The sequence below is a fragment of the Azolla caroliniana genome, unplaced genomic scaffold (genome assembly GCF_043228905.1).
Source record: "Azolla caroliniana isolate FFs.n. ecotype wild unplaced genomic scaffold, voAzoCaro1.0.p SCAF_1, whole genome shotgun sequence".
In the NCBI taxonomy this organism is placed as follows: Eukaryota; Viridiplantae; Streptophyta; class Polypodiopsida; order Salviniales; family Salviniaceae; genus Azolla; species Azolla caroliniana.
In genome coordinates, this window is record NW_028230436.1 from 29,610,763 (window position 1) to 29,619,839 (window position 9,077).

Genomic DNA, 9,077 nt, shown 5'->3' on the forward strand with positions numbered 1-9,077 from the left:
TTAACCCTACCCTAACATATTTTGCACCAAACTTAAGGTTAATCTAAAACTTGCAAGGTTAGAGTTGATCGAAATTTCCTTATTTTTGCTCATATACCTAGATAAACCACTCTCAAGATAATAGCACCCCAAATGAGCACGTCAAATCATTGATCTCATGTTAGGTAGTCTTGAGTTAATATTGTGAGTGATATGTTTATGTGTAGTCGATAGCATAAAAAATAAACATTTCTATCCATGCTATCAAAACTTACTCCTCAAATGGCTACACATGAGATGATTTCCAAATGCTCAATGGTATGAAGAAACAACTTGACAATGAACATAAATATACATTATAGTGATTGATTTCAAACCGAGAAACATAAAATCAAACAAGAAATTATAGTGCCTCAATAAGTGACCGAATAATACAATGATTCTTATCTCCTTCTTCAACATGTTAATGAGAGGCAAGCACAACTCATATCATTAACCTGACATGAAAATTTTCATTATCTTTCTAACGAGTACACTAGTCCAAATTTGAAAGGTTATTTAAGAAAAATATCAAATTTGCATCCACCAATAACTTTAACACGAAATAATGCAACATGCATGTCTTTGTCTATAAGTGATGTGATTAGATTATCAATATTACTTGTGAACACATAAATACACAAGGAGTGTAAATGAAAAGGCATACAACATGTTTGCTATGCATGTAATTTGTTGAGTATTTGAATGAGCTACTCAACAACTACAATGGTCGATGGTGGTTGTTGCGTTTTTGTTGGGTTCATTCATAAGTTCACACTCACATCGCAAATATGAGAGTGACAGGTTCCACGAAAAGAATAAATTTTACAAAAGTAGAAAATTTAGGTTCCACAAGAATAAAAATAGGAGTGGAAAATTTGGAAACAAATGTCTAAATTTTGTAGAAGCAAGTATGAGACATTCTCCAGAAGTAGGACATCCAACAATTTGAACAAGAACTCCATAAAGTGTAATATTGCAGTAAAAGTAGAGATTTGTGTTGTGTTCTTTTTAGAAAAGAAAAACTGGATTGATAAGTTATATCAAGACCTTATGGTAAATTTCATTCACTTAGTGTTGCGTCTTTGTCAACTCAAAAAGTTATGATTCCCATATACATCTAAATTTCTACCTTATCATTGATTGGGTCCATCATCCATCCTTTATGTTGTTTCATTTAAATTTCATTCGTTGCTTTATTATTGGTGCAAACATAATTTCTCTACCATGAAAGACCCTGAAATGCCTAGTATTTGGTTTAGTGGTGTTAGGCTTCTTGTTGAAAACCCTTTATCATGATATCGAGAATCTTGGACATAGTGGACATTGGATGCTATTATTTTCATGACATTTGGAGTATTCTTGGGCATTTTTTTTGTCATGGTGGCTCGATGACATTGAAGACTTTGATAACTTCGTGTGTTGAATCGTTAACATAAACACCATCTTTCTATTTGAATGGATGAGAATGCCATCTACTCAGAGAATATGTAATTTATTATTTGTTATTCCTCCCTTCTCAATAGTAGGCACACTCGTGTTCGAAGTTGCTCCACGTAATAAATGCCAATATATTTAATATTCAATGGGGATGCCCTTAATTTGTAGAGTGGATACAAATCAAGAGCAATTAAAAATTATTAAGGGGTTTCAACCTTATTGATGAAATGAAAGTAATGGAATGACAAATATGTGGATCGCAAGTTGATGGAAGAGTAATATATGTATACTGTAGAATGTTTGTTACACTTAAAGTGATGGTGGGGGTAGGTATATTTTAAGCATATCATCTTCTTTCCAATTATATGGTCCATATCGGATTCTCAACCATTATCGTCTCAAACAAGATAGATGTAACCTTTTTGTAAAGTATCAAAATCTATGTTATATTTTTCCGGGGAGCTAGATTTTCAAAAGGGACTTTTTAGGGCAAGTCAATACGTCAACAAGAGGGATGCCAATATTCTATTGAATAAATCATTTCCATGCAAAAGGTATCATGTTTACGTAAACGTGTCTGTAGGAGGGTATATAGTTTCTATTGGTTCTCGAAGTCAAAATTTGAGATCATCTTTACCTATCTTCCCTTCTCTATCATTATTCATGTGTGTGTGGGTCTTTCTCTCTCTCTCATGCATGTTTTCAAGATTTTTTATGTAGGTTGCCAACCCCCCTTTGCAATAAGATGACTCACTTTTCCATTATTGTTTTTTTTACACTGTTTGAAAGCATTACCACAATAATCGTTATCTATTGTTTGCGCCTACATACACGTGATGAAATATAGGACAATGTTATATTTTCTTCAATTTGTGCGCGTATTTGAAAGTCCAAGGTAAACAATGATACATTTGTGCATACACCATTGTATATTTTGTTCTCTTTCACAACATTATCTTCAAGGGAGAGTTTAGAAGCCCAATAGGTATGAGTACATTGCCATAGTTAATATAAAGCCAATTCATTACATGGATATAGTATAATGCATCTACTCCTTCACAAAAAGTTGGTAATAACTATACAAAAACAAGATATAAAAGTTGTTCTTTTATCGAGGCATTTAAGGACATTAAAAGGGGTGTCGTTTTCGTAGAACATTTAAAGAGTGTTCAAGTATGTCTCAAATGTACATGAAATTTGGTAGTGGATTAATACATACCTAGTGGTACATTACTTAGTATGGCTGAGCTGGGAAATAGATTGCATATACATGTGCGTGGCAAATTATCAATGAAAATAAGTACTACCTTATGTAAGGTATTTTTTGAATTGCTATTATCCAATCAAAAACTATAATGAACCATTGAAACATATGCATCTCATCACACTTAGGCATATCGAGGTACACTACTTAGTATACATGAGTCACAAGATAATATGCATGTGCATGATAGATAGTCATACATGCGCTCTTGCAATTTATGAAGCAACAGTGCTACTTTATTACACAAAGTACTTACTGGCTTGCTATTATGTATGCAAAACAATAATAAGCCATCAACATATTTGAATGAGAGCACATTACCAATGTGTCTTAAAGATATACAATGGCCATTGCAATTAATTTGATTGAATCATGATAAGACATGCAATACTTAAAATTTCAAAGTCCAATGGGAACTACTTTTGAAATGACTTTCCATCTACGGTTGATTTTTAATAATGATTTAAAGTATGTATGACGAAAACAAATGATGTCTTGATGAAATGACTTTTCACAAGCTTCAATATCGAGCCGATAAAGTTTAAACCCCTTTAAGCAAAAAGGAAGAATATTACCCTATGATGTCATAAGTACACTCCAAAGAGTGTGTATGCATAGGCTGCATTTAACCCCATCCCCTTTTCCTTTCCATGGCCCCAATAAACTCATATGTAACAATGAACTCAAGGCACCAACCACACAAATAAGGCAAATGGAAAGTCCTTGGCAGGATGAAAACCGGTTCTAGGTATTAGAAAACCCCTAAAACGTCTCTCATCTCCCTTTTTATTTACTTGCACCTCCCTACTTCTCTCACAATTGATTGTAGACGAGTTTATTTTGTAGGTTTTGTTGCTTCGATAGGCTAGATTTGGTCTCCCAAGATGCTAAGTTTTTATTTGTGTTGGGGATGGCCTTACCCTAGTGTCAAGCTACTAGTGATCAACCCAAGGTTGTTAATCCATCTCTTTGTCTCTGTCTCTCATCGTAATCATCTGCCTTAGGTATTAGGGTCGAGACATAGTTTTCTCACCTATCTATTACTCCATAGATATCACTTAATTTACTATACTAGATGTGAGTGTGGAAAGCAGGGGTTGAACCCATGACCTCCTAGTCTCCATTGAGCACATATATGGATATGCGGTATGTTTAATGATGCATTGCAACATGGTATGCCATATGATTGGATTAAAAATTGGATCAAACCTTTACATAAAGGCGGAGATGTAAATAATGTTAACAACTATCGAACTATCATGGTTGGCTCATTAATGGCAAAACTATTTGGATGTATAATGGAATCAAAGATAGGTGTGTGGGCAGAAAAAAATGGTAAGAGAGCTTATGGATAAGCTAGTTTTCGAAAACACCATAACACCATTGATCATCTTGTCACTTTTCGAGTATTAATGGAGGAAAGTCGCCTTAGAGGTAAAGGTTTATATTGTTGCTTTGTAGACTTCAAGAAAGCTTTTGATATGGTACCTCGTGAGCATCTTTGGAGGCAGATGGAAGAACTTGAGGTGCCAAGTGAATATATGCTTGCAATTTCCCGAATATATGAGAAGGTTATATGTTGTGTGCGTATGAGAGATAGACTTTTAGATTTTTCAATAACATTATTGGAGTTAAGCAAGGATGCCCACTCTCACCAACATTATTTGGTATATGCATTGATGAATTAGAAGAAATGGTTACCAAGTTTGTAAAGGAAGAATGTGTTGAAGAAGTTTCCATTGGGAACGTTGTGATTATGCTTTTGTTATATGCGGATGATGTAGTGCTTTTTGCAAATACTTCAGGAGATGCACAAAAGCTTAGGAAGGCATTGGAATATTTTTGCATGCATACTAGATTAAAGTGTCAATAGCTCTAAAACAAAGATTATGCTTGTGAAGAGTAAAAAAAGAGATAAACCATGCATTATGTACAACAATGAGCCACTTGGATGTGTGGAAAGCTTCAAATATCTTGGCCTTGAAGTTCCTTCAAATCATAAATGGAATGAATGTGTTACACGTCGCTTAGAGGCGGGTAAGCGAGCATATTATGCATTTGAGAACACATGATATCTTGGAAATATCTTTTTGACACTTTGGTGACCCTGGTTTTTCTCTATGGGGTGGAAGCATGGGGTGGTAGCATCCCTAAATCTACGTGAAAAGAGTTTGAAAAGGTCCAAAAACATTTTCTTACAAAGTTTCTACAAGTTAAGAAACAAACGCCCTACACCCTCCTCCTCCTTGAGACGTGATCGCTTCCCATTGAGATCATGGCCATGGAAAGGGTTGTTGAATACATGCTTAAGGTTAAAAGAAGCCCCTCATATCAACTTCCTAGAATTGCATGGGAAGCAAGCAAAAAGATCCAAAAGACGCATAAAAGCAAAATTTTGTGTTCTGGTTGGATGCAAGATTTAGAAAAATAGTTTGGTAGATGGGATGCAAGACACTTGCTTCATGATGCGTCACTAGATTCCTCTCTAAATGAGGCCTTTTTGCAACGCCAATGTATCATGACATGGGACAAATGTGGTGGCTCACGCTTCACACATTATACTATAAATGTTGCACCTAACTACAAAACCATATTCTTTGCGGAACGGGGAACTCGTACACATCAATACACGTTAGAGCCCATCCCAATATTTGCTATTCGAACCATTGCTTCCATGCGACTTCGCTCGCACGCATTGAGATGTGAGATGGGGCGTTGGGGCACAAGTGATGAGAGTGGCTGACTATGCACACTTTGCCCTAAACAAGTTCGAGAGTCTGAGTATCACACTTTGATACAATGCTCTGCCTTTGATCATATTCGACCATGCTTTCCACATCTCTTCAATCGAGCCCAATCCTTGCACAAATTTCTCTCACAACCACGATGTGCACTCTCGATTGCAACATTCATTGGTAAAGTTCTTGAACATCGAGAGTCGCTACTCACCTTCACACGTATAACGTGAAATGTAATATTTTTGGGACCTCATAGGTCATATTTGACCTCCGAAGACGATAATATAATCTCTCTCTCTCTCTCTCTCTCTCTCTCTCTCTCTCTCTCTTTTCGTAAATCAATGTTTGTTATTAAAACAAAATTATAATACACCCCTTGCTATCTTCACTACTTCATAAATAATGATAGTGCAAGGGAAACCCTCTCAAGTGTTGTAAAACTAGATGACATAAGTCTATCTCCTCTTGGTACAAGATCCCCATACAACATAGTTGTGAAAATTGCCAAATCAATTTTCCTTTCATCCTACGGATTTGTTGTGCTATCCCATGAAGTCCATCAAACAAGAACTCATTTCTCATGGTCCAATTAAACCACATCCCCCAATATCTAAGGTAATAAAAAACCACCTTATATGATGGTGTGGGCATAACTTTATCCTCATCCATAAAAACCCATTTATAAGGTGACAAAATATTTCATGTTATCGATGCCCAAATTTGTGACATAATCACCCAAATGGCCTTAGCTATCGAACATGTAATAAACCTATGTCTAGCATCTTCTTCAACCACCATACAGAAAAAACATGTCCCATTCGAAATATGTCTTCGTTTTAAGGCCATCGCCAAAGGCAACCCACCAACTATGGCACGCCAAAGAAACACCTTTGCACGGAATGGAAGATGAGATTGCCACCCAACATCTAAAACTCTACGCCACCACTTTACATTTCTAGTAATGCTCCATGTATCCAACACCTTATTTTCTAACCAAGCTCTATCTTCGACCAACTTATGGTACACATCATTAGAGTTCACCAGAAAAATCGTTTTCCCATTACCAAATGACCAATCTTTCCATGGTTCCTCGACCACCAACTCTGGAATTGGGAAAACTAATGTAGGCATTGCCAATATTGATTGCCAAATATACCCATATCCACGTGGTATATGAAACTTATTTCTGATTGTTCGAAAGGCCATCATTTTCCTACGTGACGCTAAAACACCATCTTCTACAGTTATCAAACCTAACCTTGCCATTCGATTCAACTATGAATTTAGAGTTTCTTTTCCCTCCCAGTGTAATATCCTTGAAGTTGCCAACACCTCTACTGCCAATGAATTTATATCTTTTCTGCACTCAGGAGGCCTCCAATTAAACAACTTCAAACACCGCTGCCACGAAAGCACCAATTGTTGAACCATACTAGATTCTGAACATTTAAATTGCCGAGTACTATTAACAATATGCCACCACGAAGTTGTAATTATCGTTTTCCCATGGTAAATACCAACCTTTTCCACAAAATAAGTAGTTATTTTTGCCCAAGGTTGGGTACCTATGCACATACCTTTCAAAAGATTGAATCTTCGAGCCATCATATGATCTTCTAAATTGAGTAAAGCAGCACCCCCTAACCGTTTTGGGGTACAAATATTGTTCCATGATACCCAACTCATACCAAGGTTTGTGACTTTCTTCCATAGTGTATATTTAAGTGAGTGAGCTAAATGATCAAGTGATTTCTTTGTCCATGATAACAATGGCAAAAAATAAGAAATCATTGGAATCATTATAGCTTGTACCACTTTGAGACGAGTAGTAAACGACCATATGCTTGAGACTTCCAATACATAAATTTGTCCAAAATGGTTCCCGATATCCAATTCAAACTTTGTGATGATGAGATATCAACACCAATAGGGTAACCTAAGTGTCGACTCACATTCCCCGGATCTAATATTTGGCCACCCCATCCAAGATCCACCAAATCACTCTTAATGCATCTAATGAGCATCGACTTCTGCATATTTATATGTAATCCTGATGCCAATGCGAACACATTCCACACCTCCATGGCTTTAGCAATGTTATCAGGTGTTGCTTTGAGAAATAAAAATGAATCATTAGCCAATGCTTGAGCGATCAAATGTTTCCCTGATGGTAGAGCTAATCCAACTACTTCCCCACGTGTTGCCAACTCATGCATCCTCGCCAAAATCGGGTGTGTAGCAATTGCAAATAATAGTGGACTCAAATAATCGTCATGTGGGTTGGGTTTCCTTCTGGAGTGGAGGTTTAGGGTTCCCAGTCTTTGGTGGGTTTCGAGTTTTTGTTAGTTCCCCACTTTGGGTTTAGTTCAGTTGAGGGCTCGTATGCTCTAAGGGTTTCCGTTCATAACTCTGTCTCCTATGAAAGATTCCACTCGCGTAGGCGAGCCCAAGTGCTCCCTGACTGGATCTTGCCTGTGGACGGTCGCTATATTTGTTCGGTATTGGACCGGCTCGAAACCGGCGTTGTAACTTGTGTCCCTTGTTAGTATATATGAGAAACTTCGGTGTGCATATGTCCATGTCAGTGTCTTCTGTTTTTGTCTTGTCTGGATGTGCTTGTGATGTGTGTGTGTGTGTCGAGTTGTTCTGTGTCACGACGTGTCTCCGCTTTCGGTCTGGTAACTCGTATATACCTGGTCTCGGTCGAGCCATGTGATTTCTGCTCTTGCCTTTTCTATACATAAGAGGGTGCGAAGAGCCGATGTGCGTGCATGTGCTCTTCCTCTCTTCAATTTGGTTGCTTCCGGAACTTACCTGGACCCATCCGGATTTGTCCGGTTCGGTTGCTTCCGGCTCGCATTCGGAATCGTTCCGGTTGGTGCCACAACCGGTGTAACCGGTCCCAGAGAAAACGGCCTTCTAGTATCCATCTCTCCTCGGCCCGTGACCCCGATGGTCCTACCTAATCTGATACATTAGGCTTCTAACTGCTAAGGTCCTGCTTGATTTCCGCGACAACGTACATTAGCGTTCTGACTGCTAAGGCATAAGGGACCTTCATCATCTCAACTTTCTCTACATTTGTCTTCAGAGATTGATCTTTGCTTAGCTTGCAGTTAGTCGACAGTGTCGAGCCGACCGATTTCGAATTCTGCATCATTCGAAGTCCTAGAGGCCTACTCAGTGACATATTGATGATGTATATTGTCGTAAGTAGGGTCTCTACCCAGCAACTACCCGACAGTCTAGAGTGTTGGAGCATGGATACTATACATTCATGAATTGTCCGATTCATCCTTTCAACAATTCCGTTCTGCTTCGGATTATGTGGTGCCATGTATTCACGTTTGATGCCACGTTGCCGGAAAAATTTGACAAATTCTTTAGACTTAAAACGCTCCTCGATGTTGCTGTCGGGTGTTTGAATGGACCAAATTGAGCGAACTCGATTCCCTCAGTGTTGCCTTTGGGTGTGAAGCGACTATTTGTTTGCCGTATTGGCAATGCTCGCAAAACGGATGATCCAAGAAAGAGAGTTTGGGGATGTATCCAACTCTAGATAAATGCATTATGCCGTCCTTGATGAGGTGTCCGAGTCATCAATGCCATAATGATGA